This window comes from Danio aesculapii, chromosome 24, assembly GCF_903798145.1.
Source record: "Danio aesculapii chromosome 24, fDanAes4.1, whole genome shotgun sequence".
NCBI lineage: Eukaryota > Metazoa > Chordata > Actinopteri > Cypriniformes > Danionidae > Danio > Danio aesculapii.
In genome coordinates, this window is record NC_079458.1 from 16,256,850 (window position 1) to 16,276,236 (window position 19,387).

General features: G+C 36.8%; 1 protein-coding gene across 3 annotated transcripts in view; it reads right to left on the reverse strand.

The window, feature by feature from the left end:
• Window positions 1-14,727, reverse strand: part of smpx (small muscle protein X-linked) — a 31,815-nt gene extending 17,088 nt beyond the window's left edge. Inside the window, exon 1 of one of the 3 annotated variants that reach the window (XM_056451011.1) lies at window positions 14,659-14,727. The gene's annotated coding sequence lies outside the window, so the exon portion shown is untranslated. Of the gene's footprint in view, window positions 1-8,059; window positions 8,318-12,223; window positions 12,309-14,658 lie in introns of those variants that run through there. The other 2 variants (XM_056451010.1, XM_056451009.1) reach the window with 2 other exon arrangements.
• Window positions 14,728-19,387: the final 4,660 nt, after the last annotated feature.

The window sequence follows — 19,387 nt, forward strand, 5'->3', positions numbered from 1 at the left end:
AAATAGACACTAGTACCTATTTATTATATACTAGTACCTTAGGTACTACTTAATTGTTAGACACTACTTATTCATAAGATACTAGTAGCTGTTTCAAAAGCAACTAAACACTCTGTTGTTACTTGTTACTTGTACATGGATCTACAGTATATTTGAGGTTGCAGCTCTTCAATTTTGACTATATATTCCAAATGTGACTCGTATATTCTTAGAAACTGGTAGTTATTCATTATACTAGTACTTATTCTTAGATACTTGTTATTAGATAGTACTTAATCATAAAATGGTAGTAGTTATTATTAGAAACTTTCTCATTGGATACTATAATTTCAAATGTTTGTCATTTACCTCTTCAGCTTAGTGATAGTAATACTTTAATAACAAATTGCTTTTTTGTTAGTAAGATGGTAACACTTTAAGTACCAATTTCCACTATTAACTACTGCTGCTCATTATTGGCTGTATATTAGTACTCATAAAATATCTAAGTGCCATCTGTAATTTTCTTCTACAATGAGCATTTTTCACAGTCTCTTATGTTTATGTTCAGTTATTTCATATTAAAAGCGATTAAAATAACCTATTCTTTGCCATAAAAGTGAAATTACTGAATTAAGAGATAGGAGATATTAGAAGAATATGTCAGATGGCACTTCAAGGTTTTTGCATCTAAACGCTTCATATGATCTTTTTTTCTACTTTCCATAATCTTATTTAATACCTAAACCCAACTTAACGATATTATCAAACCATTAATATACCATTAACTCCCTGTGCTGGGTAAGCTAAATTGTCCGTAGTGTACATATGGCTAATGAGAATGGATGAGGGATTTAAAGTGGTGTCGCACGTTAAAGTAAACTGCGGCACAGCACAACATGGTCTAACACAAGAAATACATGGCCAGCAGGGGGCAGTTGGGTAATAGTGAACATACTGAACTGATATACCAACACAATCTCACAGCAAATTGTAACTTTTTGATTTAGTGGCTTATTCGTACGAATTCGTCCGATCTAATTCATACAATTTAGTACGATTTGCTCATCCCCAATGATGGTTGGGTTTAGGGGTGGGGTTAGGTGCCACGCCTCCTTTTTAAAATCGTACGAATTTGTACAAATTAGCCACTAAACTGACAAAACGTAAAATACTTGATATACTGGATATACTGTAGCAGCGAGAGTATGTGAGCGGAGCTGAGTGGTGTGACACTCAGCAAAGCAATCTGCTACATGGTTGTGTGTTTGCTCACCGGTAAACCAATACCGCTCAGATCCCGCGCCGACATAAAATTTCTCTAGTAGGCTAACTGTAATTTTTTTTTGTAACTAAAAAATCTTAAATAACTGTCTAAAATTAAAGTGCTTCGATAAAATAAGTTTCTCTTTCCAAGCTGTGTTCTTTCTTGTGCTTTTTTCTGTCAGTACAGTTTTAATAATGTTTTAATAGGCCTAAGTGGTCAACTGTGTACAGTCCCACTTTTAACTACAGCTGCTCATTATTGGCTGTTTATTAGTACTTATAAAATAAATAAAGAGTTCAGATGCAAAAACCTCTAAATGCCATCTGTAATTTTCTTTTACAATGAGCATTGTTATGTTCAGTTATTTCATGTTAAAAGTGAAGAAAATAACCCATTCTTTGCCATAAAAGTGAAATTACTCAATTAATATATAGGAGCCTAAGAAAAATGCTAACATTAGAAAAAAATTCAGGTTTTTGCATCTGAACACCTCATATGATCTTACTTAATACCTAAACCCAACTAAACTTAACCCAGCTTAATGATATTATTAAACCATTAACATACTATTAACTTAGAATATTAGCTCAATAAAGTACTAATTTGCCGCTTATTAATAGTTAGTAAGGTAGTACACTGTAAAAATATCCGTAAATTAGCAGTTTTCCATATTTAGTGATTCACAAGTGTTTTCTATTTATTTACAGTTGTGAATTACATTACGGGATTTTGATCTCGACTCTGTCGACTTTTGATGTTGAAAATTCAACTCCACAGTTTAAGAAAGTGACATTTAGTAGTGTGAAATAATATAAGAAATAATACATAGACAAATAAGTCAAAAAATGGACTGGCAGTTTATTACAAAGTTTTTGTACCATATTATAGTCCCTTTTTTTTGAACATTTTAAGTTTAAAAGTTGTTGGAAGAAAGATCCCATCAGGCAATTCACAAGCATATAATAAAAACATGAATCACAAAATACATAAAACTGCTAATTTCAACCTAAGCTCATTCTGAAAACGTACTGCTATATACATTTCTGGAGAGCACCAAATACGTCCCAGGAGCTACATTTTTTTGCAGTTGTTTTTCGTGAATCCACCAGAGGCTGCTATTGACGAATTGACTCACTGACCGATCGACTGACCCACCCTCCTCCTTCCCTAAACCCAACCAATAGTCTTTTCAAAAGCAATCCAGAAAAAGAAAAGCCCTAGCCTGATGTTTACCATCTTTTCAGAATTTACCCTGTTATTTACATTTACATTTAGTCATTTAGCAGACGCTTTTATCCAAAGCGACTTACAAATGAGGACAAGGAAGCAATTTACACAACTATAAGAGCAGCAGTGGACAAGTGCTATAGACAAGTTTCAGGAGTGTAAAGTCTAAGAAGCAAAGCATTAGTAAAGTTTTTTTTTTTTTTTGAGAGAGAGTACAGTTAGTGGTATAGCCAGAGAGGCAGTTAAGATTAGGAAGGAAAGTGGAGACTAAACGGTTGAGTTTTTAGTCGTTTCTTGAAGACAGCAAGTGACTCTACTGTTCTGATGTAGTTAGGAAGTTCATTCCACCAACTGGGCAGATTGAATGTGAGAGTTTGGGAAAGTGATTTCTTCCCTCTTAGGGATGGAACAACGAGGCGACGTTCATTCACAGAATGCAAGTTTCTGGAGGGCACATACATCTGCAGAAGTGAGAGCAGATACGAAGGAGCAAAGCCAGAGGTAGCTTTGTAAGCAAACATCAGAGCTTTGAATTTAATGCAAGCAGCAACTGGCAGCCAGTGCAAACGGGTGAGTAGCAGAGTGACATGTTCTCTTTTGGGTTCATCAAAGACCACTCGTGCTGCAGCGTTCTGAAGCAGCTGAAGAGGTTTGATAGAACTAGCTATTTACTTCTTTATTTTATTTTATTTTATTTTTACTTCTTTATATTATTTTACTTTATAACTATTAATACGCAGCAAATTAGTACTTTATTGAGCTAATAGTCTGAGTTAATGGTATGTAAATGGTTTGATAATATTGTTAATTGTAAATAAAGTGTGACCGAAAAATTACTTCAAACTATAGCCTCGCATAACCAAATCTATATAGTTTATATTCTCAAATACACTCCTTCAAAAAGGGTTTCATAAACAGACACAGAAATCAAAAAGAAATGATGTACATTGTTATTACTGAATGATTTATTTACATTATTAAACGCTGCCATGTAAAAGCTTTCCTAAGAATGACCCCTGGAAATGTTAGAGAAGACATTTACATAACCGGCCACCACAAACCAAATGCAGAAACAAACACATTTCAAACAGTGGAGGATGAATATTGAATCCCACTAATTGTGTGTCTCTGGCAGGAAGCTGTTGGGAAATATGTAAAATCATCCAGCGTAGTAATGAACGCAGCTGTAAGCAGATGAGCTTTGATTATGAGCTCGCGGGGAGCTTACTGCCCGTAATTTGCCGGGTTATGCTGCTGATGGAGCATCCCGCTGAGAACACCTGGGTTAGAAGAGGAATCCTCCTGTGTGCTACAGCCATCACGCATGCCTGCAATATTTTTATAAATACTCTCAGTCTCTCAACATCTCTCTCCTTCTCTAATTCAATACAGATCTCTAGTGGGTGGAGCAAGAATCAGAAAAAATCATTGACCTAGAGGTGGGGAGGGGGGGGGGGGCACGCAGCACTCATCCCCAGGTTATAGGCTTTCGTAACAGCCTTTTACGCCAAGTAAAGGAACATTTCACACTTGTAATTTAGGAGTTTACTGTAGTGTACAACTTGTATTTTACCCATTTATTTACATGACAACAGTGTTTGGGATTCTGAATTCAAAATATTTTGTTTAGTCTATAGGCATGCGTGAGTACTTGACAACAATACTTTCTTCTCTAACATCAGTACTGTAAACTATTGTCTGATTGGTCTTTCGACTTCTGGGTTATAATTTGTGTGAAGCCTGCAGCAGTGTGGCTTTTTTTAAAGACTGCTTCAAAAGTGCAAAGGGGGCACCGATGAGCACACTTCAGATGGCAAAAATTACAGATGGTACATGATCCAGACTTAGAGAGCATGTACAATTTAAGTCCATGTGAAATCAAATTTTACAATGTTTATTTTGCTAGTGCACATTGTTATTCTTTAGATTTTTAACAGTTGAGTGGAACGGTGGCTCAGTGGTTAGCACTGTCGCATCACAGCAAGAAGATTGCTGGTTCGAGTCCCAGCTGGGCCAGTTGGTATTTCTGTGTGGAGTTTGCATGTTCTTCAAGTGTTCGCGCGGGTTTGCGGTACACATGCGCTATAGATGAATTGAATAATTGAATGAGTGTATGGGTGTTTCCCAGTACTGGGATGCAGCTGGAAGGGCATCTGCTGCGTTAAACATATGCTGGAATAGTTGGCAGTTCATTCTGCAATGGCGACCTCTGAAATAGAGACTAAGCTGAAGGAAAATGAATGAAGATTTAACAGTTCATTCCAAAAGTTAATCCACTGAAAAAAATGTTTGTTTTGGTCATTTTCAATCAAAGTTTGACCACTTTTGGTGTAACAGCCCTTCTAGACATGCGTTGGATGACTTCAGTTTGATGACTTCAGGTACATTATCTTTAACCCCGCCTGATCTCACAAGAAAATGTAAGTATTTTACATTTTGGCAGTTTAGTGGCTAATTCGTACAAATTCATACGAGTTCAGTTGTACAAAATTGTACGATTTTAAAAAGGAGACGTGGCACCTAACCCCACCCCTAAACCCAACCGTCATTGGGGGATGAGCAAATCATGCTAAATTGTACGAATTAGATCGTACAAATTCATACGAATTAGCCACTAAATCAAAAAGTTACGAATTGCCATAAGATTGTGTTCATTTTAACCACACCTGTCTTAACCGTTAGTTCACTATAATGGAATGATGTGCACAAAAAAAGCCCCACCCCCTAATCAATATTCTGTTTCAGCTGGAAGTACATCAACACACTGGCATAAAAGTCTCCACAAATTCTGGTTCATTTAGAGCCCTACGTCAGCGTCAACGCTTGCCAATCACTTTGAACAGGTGACGTCAGGCGTTGCCGAACTCCATGGTGGATTGCTCGCTGCAGAAGTTGGGAAATTCTCAACTTTTCAAGCGCCAATGGAAGCATCAGCCAATCAGATCGCATCATGCAAATGCCCCAGCTCAGACAGTAGTTGATTGCAGACTAATTTCATTGGCTGACGCTGCTATGACAATCGCGTCAGCTCCAACTTCAGACATGCCCTTGGTCAAGCATTGACACTGAATCCCCAGTTGAATGCACAATGCAAAGACTTTTTTCAAGGCCACATTACCAAAAGTCCACATGAATGCCATTCGGGACAGGGCCAATAAAGAACTGTGTTTGCGTATGTGAACTAAGATATCCTCACTGCAGTCTGTAGCACGATGACGTACTGTACTGGATCAGTTCTAATACTTAGTAGAAATTGTTACGCCCACTATGGTAATGCCCATGCTACTGTGACGGTTGGGTTGGGGAAGGTGTAGACTTTAATAACACACAATGTAATGGGTAATTTAATAAAAAAAAATTTATCAATTTGAAATCAGAATTATTAAACCCCCTTTGAATTTTTCTTTTTTAAATATTTCCTAAATGATGTTTAACAGAGCAAGAAAATTTGACAGTATGTCTGATAATATTTTTTCCTCTGGAGAAAGTCTTATTTGTTTTATTTCAGCTAGAATAGGAGCAGTTTTTATTTTTTTTAAACCATTTTAAGGTCAGAATTACCTTTGAGCTATATATTTTTTGAAAGATATTTGTGCTGAAAAATATCTAGTAAAATATTATTTACTGTCACCATGGAAAAGATAAAATAAATCAGTTATTAGAAATGAGTTATTAAAACTATTATGTTTAGAAATGTGTTGAAAAAAAATCTTCTCTAAAAAATAAACGGGGGTTAATAATTTAGGGGGTTTATTAATTCTGACTTCAGATGTTTGTATATATATATATTACACAGGGCTGTTAAATTTGCACTCTTAACCCTGTTATGTAATAATATTATTCTTAAATACTCAATCATGCACCACGAAAGATACATAAACATTTGTTTCAGCATTTATAAGGAGAAAAGTGAAAGAACTATAACATAAATAGTGACCAGTCTCATTCACTAAGTATACATCTAAGTGCACTGTAAAAAGCGATTAGTATACTTAAAATAAAGTAAATGAAGTACATGAATAATTATAAAATTAAGTAAACTTAAAAGTTCCAAGTTACAACAAGTTCACACACTTTGTTTTTCTTTTCCATCAAATTTTTCTTTCATTTTGTATTTTTCGAACACAGAAAAACATGCCTAAGATATACATGTAATAACCAATATACAGGTTGTTAAATAATAGTATTAATAATAGTGCCAACCACTGTCAATAAAAAGGAAAAACTGAAGAGTAATGACAAGGACATACTAAAACACATAAAAATAATAAAATAAAATAATATATATACATATACACATACACACAAAAATGAATATACATAAAACAAATTTCCAAATCAAAAAAAGGTTATAGGTAAGGGTAAACTTAAGCCAGTTAAAAATAAATAAAAGAATGGTAATAGACAAATAGAAATAGGTATTCAAAACCATGCTGAAAGAGGTTTACGACAATGAAGAAAAGTTATTAGAAGCCTAAACAGGGAACCTTAAATTAGGTTTACTCACTTTTTTAAAGTAAAATAACTGATCACTTAGTGTACAAATGCAAAAAGTCTGGTCAAAAAACTTGATGCCGGTCAGTTAAATGTATAATATGTATGACAATAAAACTCTGAGTTTATATATAGTATGAAATCTTAGCATATGAATATGGATAACTTCTATAGAAAGGGTTAACAACCTTAGCAACTGTAACCAAGGATGATGTTTGCACATCAACATTAGTACTTTAAGTGGAGTCACTGCTGTTGAGCTAAATTTACTTTTCAAAGAGCCGAGCACTATGGCAGCTGTCCAAACCTCCACAAACATGCCCTCCTAAAACACTCTAGTGCCCCAAAATATCAATCAGAAGCCTAATTAAAGATTAAAAACAGCTAATCAAAGCATCAAACTACAACCTTTGCGAAGAAATGAAGAATCTTTTTTGGTTCCTTAAATGCAATTCACCATCTGAATTTCTAAACTGACCCACCTGCTGTTTCACTGAAATCTCACACTGAATATTATATGTTCAAGGACTCCCACGATGCTTTTCAGTGCGGTTTATTTGCATTACATAACCCCCAATTACCGAAAACGTCAAACATTCTAGACCATTCCAACCTCTCAAACTAGATTTTTCGCTTTCAGAAGTATATCAGTGTATCAGAATCATTCGATTGAACATTCAGACTGCCACTGTTTACTGTGTCAGTCCTCAAACGTCATCACAGCTCTATGTTTAGATGTGATCACCAGAACCACAAGACAGACAGTAAACGTATTTGCATGCACAGAATGCTAATGCTTGTCTAAAGATACAGTGAATGTCTAAATTGATCCTGTGTGTTGTTCCAGAGGTTCATACATAGGCCTGATTTCGCTTGAGTCATCCTCACAAAAGTCATGAATAATTCAGAATCCAAACCAAAAGAACATGCATCATATATCCTAAGAAATGAGGAAGCAGGAAAGTGGTCAATGCTTTGATATATTGGTCTATAGCATCATTACCTCTACATTTTCTTTTTAGCACTGTATAGTTTCACACAAACACACACACACACATGCACATCTTCCCTCTGTCCTCAAATGTTGCATACCTGCTGGTGTTCTAAGTAAACTGCTGTTCCCTGGTGTCAGACACACAAGTGTCAATCTCTCACTCTTCTGTTTCTGTCTTTTTCTTGTTCTCTGAGGTCTGGTTCTGGTTCTGTTCAGCACCTTCTCTGTCTGTTTTTCTGTTCCTCTCTCCAGGCTGTGGAGGAGCAGGGGATTCCGCTCATATCTGGGATTTGTTCACACTATAAATAGTCGTGTGATACACAGAGACCTGCTTTCTGTCCACTCTGACTGTTCACTTCACGGGCAGCCTTATATATAAAAGCACACTATAGCGCCAATCACTGTCCTGCCACTATTGCACACACACACACATACACACATTGGGGTCTCACAAAAAATAGAATCTGGAATTTAAAATGTTATGTAAACTAGAATACAGGCTTATGAATCTGAATCAGAACTATTATGCTATTTTTTACTTATGGAGTAAACCTGTGACAGTGTCAAGTGACATTGTAATGTAATGCAGTCTGTCATATGTTTTGTTTACATTAAAGGTTCAGATGCTTTTCACATGTTTATATTTATATGTAAGGATAAATATCAGTAGTTATAAGAAGACTTCCCTAGAAAACTTACTATGAATTATAATACATCATATAAAATATTTGTAATTATATTTTTACTTCACACACATTTGTACTTAGGAAATATTAACAATTTCATTTATTAATAATAATTGAAATATTATATTTGATTTTATGTATACAGTTGAAGTCAGAATTATTAGCCCCCCTGAAATATTAGCCCCCCTGTTTATTTTTTCCCAAGTTTCTGTTTAACGGAGAGAAGATTTCTTCAACACATTTCTAAACATAATAGTTTTAATAACTCATCTCTAATAACTGATTTCTTTTATCTTTGCCATGATGACAGTAAATAATATTTGACTAGATATTTTTCAAGACACTTCTATACAGCTTAAAGTGACATTTAAAGGCTTAACAAGGTTAGTTAGGATACCTAGCCAGATTAGGGTAATTAGGCAAGTTATTGTATAATGATAGTTTGTTCTGTAGACTATCCAATAAAAAGTTAGCTTAAAGGGGCTAATAATTTTGACCTTAAAATGTTTTTTAAAAATTTAAAACTGCTTTTATACTAGTTGAAATAAAACAAATAAGAATTTCTCCTGAAGAAAAAATATGATCAGACATACTGTGAAAATTTCCTTGCTCTGTTAAACATCATTTGGGAAATATTTAAAAAAGAAAAAAAAAATTCAAAGGCTGGCTACTAATTCTGACTTCAACTGTATATATATAATTATTTGTGAATACAGTATGTGTTTATTAATAATACAAACCTACATTTTTAATGATATTATATGAAATAAAAATGTAATATTTGTATTATATATTGCCAAAAATATAAATAAAAATATTTATTAAAATAAATTAATCTTATTAATTCAAATTTCAAATACTCAATACATCATTATATATTTATTTATAACTTATTATAATTAAATAAATCAGGATTACATATATAGTTCTCTCCGGTTCTCAAATCTGATTGGCTGATAGCCATGCAATATTTACATAATAACAGCACTCGTACACCATCTATAACATTGTGTATTACTCCACTCACATAGACTGACATCAGATGAATAAACTCATTATAGTTTGACAAATATTGCAACTGTTGGACAACATAAGTAGAGCTAAAGTTCTTTGCCTGAACCCAAAGGAACCCGATGGGTTCAGGTGGGTTCGGGCTTAATTTCTATAATTTTAGACAGGGTCGGGCTGGGCTTGAGCTAGCGCTCTGGCTTGCGCGGTAAATGAACAGTCATATAATGCATTTCGATTAGCGCAAGAAAGTTATCAAATCGTTTGTTACAACATTAACACTCATCCCTGCAAATGTGAAACAAATGATGACAGGGAAGTCAAAAAGAGACAAAAATTTTGCGGAGTGGGAAAATGACAAGGTCACTCGCTACATTGAAACCACTGTCATGGAAAATGAAATGGATTCTCTTGGCTGGTGGAAGATGAGCAAACAATCCTACCCAAAACTTGCAAAATCAGCCAGATCAGTAGGCATCCCGGCCAGTAGCAGCAGCAGTGAAAGGGTATTCAGTGCTGCTGGACACACCATCAGTGAGCGCAGGACCTCACTAAAGCCATCTACAGTGGATTCAATAATGTTCCTCCACAAAAACATGTAGCCTAATTTTGGTGGGTAAAGGATTATCAAATTATAACTAAATATTAGGGCAATGCAGTGGCACACTAGGTAGTGCTGTTGCATCACAGCAATAACGTCGCTGGTTCGAGCCTCGGCTGGGTCAGCTGGCATTTCTGTGTAGAGTTTGCATGTTCTCCCCGCATTCGCATGGGTTTCCTCCAGGTGCTCTGGTTTCCCCCACAGTCCAAAGACATGCGGTTCAGGTGAATTGGGTAAGCTAAAATTGTCCGTAATGTATGTGTGTGAATGAGAGTGTATGAGTGTTTCCCAGTGATGGGTTGCAGCTGGAAGGGCATCCGCTGTGTAAAACATGTGCTGGATAAGTTGGCGGTTCATTCCGTTGTGGTGACCCCAGATTAATAAAGACGCGAAGCCAAAAATGAATGAATTAATTAATTAAATATTAATTAAACCATAAATGCATAATGTAGTCAGAGTATATAGGCTAATGCTGGCATTATTCTTTAATTATTCAGCTTCACCGTTGCCTTAAGGCCGGATTGAGAAGAGAAGTGGCAAAACAAATCCCACAGAGCCTTTATCTTAATTTCTTTATTGACAAATACCTGTCATAATTTAAAATTTATTTTAATTTAGTTTATTAGGAAAGACTTATTTTTTATTGGTGTGTTGGCCAATTTAAAGGCTAATTGTATGTACCTTGTATGTATTTTTCGAGGCTTTTTTAGTCGAGAATGTAGTTGTTTAGATTGCAACTATGCAGCTTATTTATAAAGATAATGTCTATTTTAAATAGTTATCATTTCTGAGATTCACCACATTTGTGGCAATCAGTCTGTCATTCTGAGAACAACAAAGACGGTTGACGTTCTGCCACAAGATGGCAACAGAGACCACATAATAAGCCCTTAGGGGAGGAAAAACCCACTGTAAATTCAAACTACAGCTGATCAAATCATTATAAAACAGGTAAGTGACATTCTAAGTCGATCTCTCTCTTTTGTATTTTGTAGTTGTGTATTTATACCATGGTAATCTGGTAGTGTTTGCTTTGCTTTGGCTTTTTGGAGGTTAATTATTTTCCAATTGCAACAGAGAAATACTGGGAAATGTCACTAGACGGATTTCATGCCGTTCAGCCTTATAATTTTAAAATGTGAGCAAAATCACCTGTTTTCATCACTTTGGACATTACGCTACAGAATCATTCAAGTACTAGGTTTAAAGTGATGTTAGTGAATGAGCAACTGTTTCTGCTGTTCTGACGTCAGGCGCAGATGTGAATTAATGGCGGAAGAAAGTAGTTGCTCATACAAAAGGATTTTGAGACTCTCCATGTTTGATTTTCTTTTTTATATACATGATTTTGCCGTCGAACTGTTGTATAAATGCAATATTACACTCGTAGCAGTGCGATGTGGCTTTATAGCGTCACTGGTGGGACACTAAGGCACATGGGCTGTGGCCACGAGCCAATCCACACCTCTCACCAGTGCTGATATAAAGCCATATTGCATGACATATATAATTGAGATTTACTGAGGCCTATATTTATTAGTTAATACAATTAAGTTGTGTATTAATTAATAAATATTATTAAAATATTATTATTATTTATACATTATTAAATAATATGATAAGTGAAGAAATACACAAATAATCCTAAATAAATTCTATACAATCACATTATTTTTATACTTGTATTATATAACAAAACTTTAGTCATCTCAGATAGTTTGCACTTCACTGTACACCAAACACATGAATGTCAACGCCTCTGATTTGCATATATGTATTACGTGAAACTATTTAGGAGACTAAACTGTAACCTAGATGGAAATGCTCTCAATAATATGCATGAACGTTCTAGAGAATGAACGAATTGCAGCATTGCTGGAGCACATAATGAAGACGGTGACAGATGACCGCACTTTGACCTTAGACTGACACAGGAGCCTGAAATCCTGACCCTACGCTGCCCTTACCTGTCCAGCTGCCAGCACGAGCTCCACACCTCCTCAACCACAACGGCTGTTCCCCGTCAGGTCCTCTTCTGCTCGCTTCCACACACTCAGAGAATCTCAGAGCCACAATACTTATTAAGATCATGACCTAATTTAGGCTCCAGCACGCGGAGCTCAGGGAAACATCTGATTGGTCCGCGCTTTGACATGACGACCCATTCCCAGCGGCAGCAGATCCGCCAGTTTATTAGAGGAGTTTCAAAACTAGGCTGACTTTGACCCACAACCGGACAGGTATAAACAAATTATAGAAGCTCGATGTAAATTTACTGAGACTTTTTCAACAGAATCAGGTGCATTTGAGAGCACAAGGTGTGTAATGCAAACACTCAAGTTGCCAGTTTAGAGGTGTTTCAGATCTTCAAGGGTGATTGTGACCCCTAGCTTGGCCCACACGGAATCTGCGCGCACAGAATTCCACAGATTTTCCGCAGAATTCCACAGATTTTTAGCCCATCCTTATTTCTGTTTATTTACTTGTGTTAATCTATATTTATTCAGTTTTTTAATTAATTACTGTAATATCATTGACTAATATAACCGGGTTCATTTGATTTATTTGCAATACAGTTTGTACAGTAATATTTTCTGTCTTTTAGTAGATCTATTATATGAGAGACTTGCTTTGTTTACCAAATAAAGTCCTGGCCAAATTTGCCCACTGGCCTCTGTCCACCATGGCCTCCTAATCATCCCCATATCATAATTGGCTTAATCTCCTCTACACCAATCAGCTGGTGTGTGGTGTGCGGTCTGGCGCAAAATGGCTGCCGTCGCGTCATCCAGGTGGATGCTGCACACTGGTGGTGGATGAGGAGACCCCCCCCCATGTGTAAAGCGCTTTGAGTGCCCAGAAAAGCGCTATATAAATGTAAGGAATTATTATTATTTTTATTATTATTATTATTATTATTATTATTATTATTATTATTAAATAAAGTGGATCTAATTGGATTCGATATTGGATTCGATATAATAAAAATATATTATTTTTTTATTTCACATATAACTCCCAAAATAATTCCGCAAAAATCCGCAGATTTTTAGCAAAATTCTCAGCAAAAATAGCAAAAAATGTCTGCAGATTCCGTCTGCCCTACCCATAGACAGGTAATAACAAATGATGGAAGTTCAAAGTATATATTCACTAGGAAAATGTAGACATTTTTCAATAGAATTTGGTGCATTTGAGTGCACAGATGAAGATATATTGAAAATGTTAGGAGTTTACTTCCAATGTAGTAAAAGAAACAACTATGAAAGTTAATGATTACCAGTTTATTACATTCTTTAAAATATATTCATTTGAGTTCAGCAGAAAAGAAAATCAACCAGATTTGGAACCGCTGGATGAGAATAAAAAGTAAAGTTTGTAGACAAACTTTCTAATGGCTTGAGAAAGCCTCGTCTGAAAGTTTGAAGTAGTTTTAAGTTTAAATAATTGAAGTAGTTTTAACGACATTTGAAACAGTCGGCATCGATGGAGAACTATGTTAGCATGTTTCTAGTATGGATCAGTGTATTGTTAGTATGAGTTGGTTTGTTGTTAGTATGTCCAATGTAAAGTCAATGGCAGTTTTTTACAATGGAAGTCTATGGGACAGTTGCTAGGGTCCCGTAAGTGGTTGCTAGGGTGTGACTAGTAAGTTGAAATGTCATCAGTGGTTGGCAGATTGTTAGTCTGATGTAAATGAGCCCAGCCTTAAGTCTGTATTACAGTCTGGTGCAAAGTTATAAGGTCACAAAGTTTGGTCCAATGTTAAGTCAATGGGACTTTTCCGAATTTTCCGGGTCAGTTTTCGGAAAACCGTAAGTCAGATCAGTTGAAAAAAAGAAAAGCAACCTAAGTCAGAGCAGTTTGGAGTAAGTTTGGTGGTTGTAGTATGAACGGTCTAAGAGGAGATGCATATTGAAATTAGTCTCAGAAGAAGAAGATGAAGACATGTAGTATAACAGTATGTTGGCTTTCTCAAGCCACCATAATGACAGAATTTACATTTTTGGGTGAACTATCCCTCAAATTCAAGTGTCTGATAGCAGCACTACCAGTTTACAGGCATTTCATGTCTTCAGCTACAGTATATGCTGAATTTTACCCTCAACCAGACTGGTATAATAACCAAATATTGGAAGTTGTATGTACATGAGGCATTTCAGATCTTCAGTTATAGGCTGACTTTTAACCCACAACTGCACAAATATAACCAAATAACAGAAGTTGCTTGCAAACTCACTGGAAAATGTAGTCTTTTTCAACAGAATTAGGTAGATTTGAGTGCAAATGCATGCAGTTGTGCTTCTAACACATTCTGTATGAACTAAACTAAACATTTGCAAAGTAAAACATCAAACCACAACCCCAAAACTGACAAAAATAAGACATCATCTGTCCTTACCTGGTGCCGCTCGGACTTGCTGTGTGATCCTGCTCACCCAGTTTCCTCGGTGCTGTGTATAAACCTCTTCTGAACTGTAGCTGATGGGAAAAAGTGTCCTGCACAGCCACAGAGCTATGCAAATCCTCACCTGAATTCTCCTCCTCCACCTGGCATCCACGCACTTCCTGCTCCTCCTGCCAGCCGCATGCACTGGAGCCTAAATAGATCTATCTATGTGGTTTAACGGTCAAGTATTTGTGGATTGGAATCCTTTTTTAAGGGAATTTAGCCATAGATGTATACTGTAGATGCCTCATTAGCAGCTGTTTCTATAGGCCACAATATGTAAACCAGACCATGGACATTTGAGAGTGCGCTGTGTGAGTAATACATATATAGAAGATGTTAACATGTGCAATAGATATTTTTGCTAAACTTTACAATGCAATAAGATGAAGGCATTAGTTAACACAACATTAAAAAGTTAATACACTCAAACAAAAATGTTGCTGTACGGTCAGATATGGACAAACACAAACGTTGAGTTAAAAAAGTGTAGCATAAAATTAGAAAAGTAAAGTTCGTAGACAAACTTTATGGTGGCTTGAGAAAGCCTCGTCTTAAAGTTTGAACTAGTTTTAAAGTTTAAATACCTTAAGTAGTTTTTACGAAGTTTAAAACAGTTATAAGTACATATATGGTTAGCATGTTTCTAGTATGGATTGGCCTGTTTCTTGCTAGGCATGTTTCTTGATAGGGGGTTCTGAATGATTGCTAAGGTGTTGCTAAGTGGTTGCTAGGGTGTTCTGAATGGTTGTTAGGGTGTTTTGAGTGGTTGCTAAGGTGTTGCTAGGTGGTTGTTAGGGTGTTTTGAGAGGTTGCTAGGTGGTCGCTAAGGCCTTGCTAGGGTGTTTTGAATGGTTGCTAAGGTGTTTCTAGGCAGTTGCTGAGGTGTTCTGCGTGGTTGCTAGGCAGTTGCTAAGGTGTTGCTATGTGGTGTTTTATGTGGTTGCTAAAAAGTTGCTTGGTGGTTGCTAGGGTGTTTTGAGTGGTTGCTAAGCCTTGCTAGGCATTTGCTAGGGTGTTCCAGGTTGTTGCTAAGCTGTTGCTATGTGGTTGCTAGGCGGTTGCTAAGGTGTTTCTAGGTGGTTGCTAAGGTGGTCGCTAAGGCCTTGCTAGGGTGTTTTGAATGGTTGCTAAGGTGTTTCTAGGCGGTTGCTGAGGTGTTCTGCGTGGTTGCTAGGCAGTTGCTTAGGCGTTGCTAGGTGGTTGCTAAGCTGTTGCTAGGTGGTTGTTAAAGTGTTGCTCGTTGGTTGCTAAGGTGTTGCTAGGCAGTTGCTAAGGTGTTCTAAGTTGTTTCTAAGGTGCTGCTATTGTGTTCTGATTGGTTGGTAGGCGGTTGCTAAGGTGTTGCTAGGTCATTGCTGAGGTGTTGCTAGGTTGTTGCTCGAGTGTTCTGAGTGGTTGCTAGGTGGTTGCAAAGGTGTTGCTAGGTGGTTGCTAAGGTGTTGCTAGGCAGTTGCTAAGATGTTCTATGTCATTGCTAAGGTGTTGTTAGGTGGTGGCTAGGGTGGTTGTTAGGCGGTTGTTAAGGTGTTGCTAATCAGTTGCTAAGGTGTTGCTAGGAGGTTATTAATGTGTTCTGAGTAGTTGCTAGGCAGTTGCTAACATAAATTAGCATGGTTCTAGTATGAATTAGCATGTTGCTAGCAAGTTTCCAGTATAAACTAGCTTGTTGTTAGCATAAATTTCATATGAATTAGCATGTTGCTAGTATAATTAGTATGTTTGTTAGTGTGTTTTTAGTATGGATTGGTATATTTTTAGTATGTTTCTAGTAAGATTAGTGTGTTAGTATGCTTGTTAGTATGTTTCTAGTATGGATTAGTATATTACTAGTATAAATTGGTTTGTTGTTACTATGTCCAATGTAAAGTCAATGGCAGTTTTTTACAATGGAAGTCTATGGGACAGTTTCTAATGTCCTGTAAGTGGTTGCTAGGGTGTGGCTAGTAAGTTAAAAGGTCATCAGTGAATGGCAGATTGGTATTCTGAGTTAAATGAGCCCAACCTTAAGTCTGTATGACAGTCTGGCGCAAAGTTATGAGGTCACAAAGTTTGGTCCAATGTTAAGTCAATGGGACTTTTCTGAAATTTCTGGGTCAGTTTTCGGAAAACCGTGAGTTGGATCAGTTGGAAAAGATATAGCAACTTAATTCAGTATAGCTTGGAGGTTTGGAGTTATTCTGGTGGTTGTAGTATAAACGGTCTATGAGGAGATGCTTTCTAATAATACATTTTTAAAAAATTACCCCATGTTGGGTTTCTCCATATTTGACCCCCAAAATTAGATTATGACACCCCAGCGTATTTTAGATTGTAAACATAAAAATATGAACAGCATTCTCACCTCTATTCAGGAGTTTAAATGTATATCTTGGTGGGTTTTGCAACCAGATGCTGCTTGGTTGTGGCATCTTAGAAAATGAATTGTTTTTACTGTAAGTGTCATTGTGTCTGGAGCCATCTTGTGTGGCGTCTATGCAGATCTATGAATGTAACAACTGCATGCAAAGATCCTTCACAGTGTGACTTGAAAGTGACCGTATGGGTGGTTGAACAATGCAAATGTTGCTGAATTTCATTAACAGGTCACAAAAGGTGAGTTGTGGGTTATTATAATGAGTAAGCGTTAGTCTTTCCGTCCTAGGAATCATGAAGCCCACGGCCTGCTCTCTTATGTGTGCAGTAATTGCTATCTATCTTGACGGGCATGTCAGATAATAAATCATTTCATAATACCTTTAAGGAGCCCGAGGCCTGAGCAGTTGAATGGAAATGTTTAAGGGGACTTATCTGGGATTTAACCTCTGAACTTGTCATTTGTTCCATTGTGCTTTACAATAAAAGCCATTACACTTTTTTATAACACTGGCCATTTAACAAGAAATTGATCACTTTTTAAATTTTTTGTTTGTTTGACTGCCATCATTTGCATACAAGTCAACAGTAATGCCTGATATGGCTTTACAATTGCACATTTAAAGTAGGTCTTGTGTGTACAAAAGCCACGAAGGTGAAATTATTAAAGTGAAGGGCATATTTGTTCTAGTGGAAACTATTTCGTATACTGTACGTCTATGGTTGAAATGAGGTGTCATCTCATGCTGGAGAAAATGCAAATAAAAGCACACATCACTTTTTCAAATGCATTAAAATATTGGTGTCTGATTCCTGAGGGAATATTTGTTTCCGTCTCTGTGTCTAAATTCTGGAATTGAGGAATCTGACTACATGCTTTAATTTTAAGTATGGAAGGTGATGATCAGAGTCAAAAGAAGTTTATGCAATTTGATAGTGGCAACATGCACATGTGTCAGATTTGTATGATTCTGTGGTAAACAGAGACAGTTTGATCATTCTGAAGCAGAGATTTTTATGGCCAAGGCTATACATCTGATGTTTGCATACATAGAGGTACAAACATGCTAGTAAACTATTACTGGCATCTGATCTCTGCATAAATCCCAATTTACCATGCATTGCTTCACATGCAAATTTAGTTTTAAATACAGCCGTTGGATTGGCTGTTTTGCCCCGATGACCTTCCATCATTTAAAGCTGTTCTCAAATCAACAATTTATGCATCACCTGATGATTCCCTTATTTTAAAAAAAATTAGAAACAGTGGTGTGTAACCTTGTGTTTTTGGCTTAATTATTATTTCTAACTATAACTACAGATTTACTGCAAATAACATAGTTAAATTATGGTTAGTTTAGCAAAGCCACAGTGAATTGGTGGTTTGCCTACAAAATAACCATGTTTTTTATAATCTAATTTTTTGAGTTGAAAGTAGTCTTGATTTAGAGTCAAAGATGTATTTATTTATTTTTTATTTTTTTTTATTTTTTTTTTACAAAATTTAGGATGTTACATTTTCCAAGTTTCCATTGTCCCGCGACCCCCCAGGTTGTCCTGACCACGACTTTGGGAACCACTGGCCTAGATCATGGGTCTCAAACTCAGGGCGCACTCACACTATGCTATCCCAACTGTGCCCAGACCCATTTTCTGGTTCGTTTGACAAGTGCAAGTGTTTTGAATCGGGCCCAGGTGCGCTTCAGTTTTCCAGTCCTGGCCCGGTTGGAAGAGGTGTGCCAGAGCCCGGTTCGGTCGGGCTTTGGCGCAGTACACTTGTGGTATGAGTGCAAAGCGCGCCTGAGCATGAAACTGAAGATGAGACGTGCCTTTTAGGGTTTTGTTTCAAATGGATTTATTAATCATCCTTACTGTTCAATGAACGCAAACTGTCGTAGATTATTAAAGATGCAAACATCTCGCTGCAAGACAGCTTCACCTTCAGCAAACCTCCTAATTCCTGCATCACGAGGACTTTGTGATTATTTATGAGTGTCAAAAGTGACTGATCTGTTAAGCGAAATATTTGTCTGCGTGTCTCTGCATCCCAAACGACTAAAACGATCTAACGATGTAAAGAAATCTCCGCTGTGCTGAGCGAGAATGCTTCTTGAAATGAACAGCGCATCATTGATGACATAATCAAGCTCGAATGCAATGTGAGTGCGGGCCGTCAGGGGAGACGGGAGGGGGGACAAGTGTGCTTCGGCTCGGTCCAAGGCAATTGTACATAGTGTGAGTACGCCCTCATTTCCTGGAGGGCCGCAGCTTTGCACAGTTTTGCACCAACTCTAGTCAAACACAGCTGATACCTGTGACTACTAGA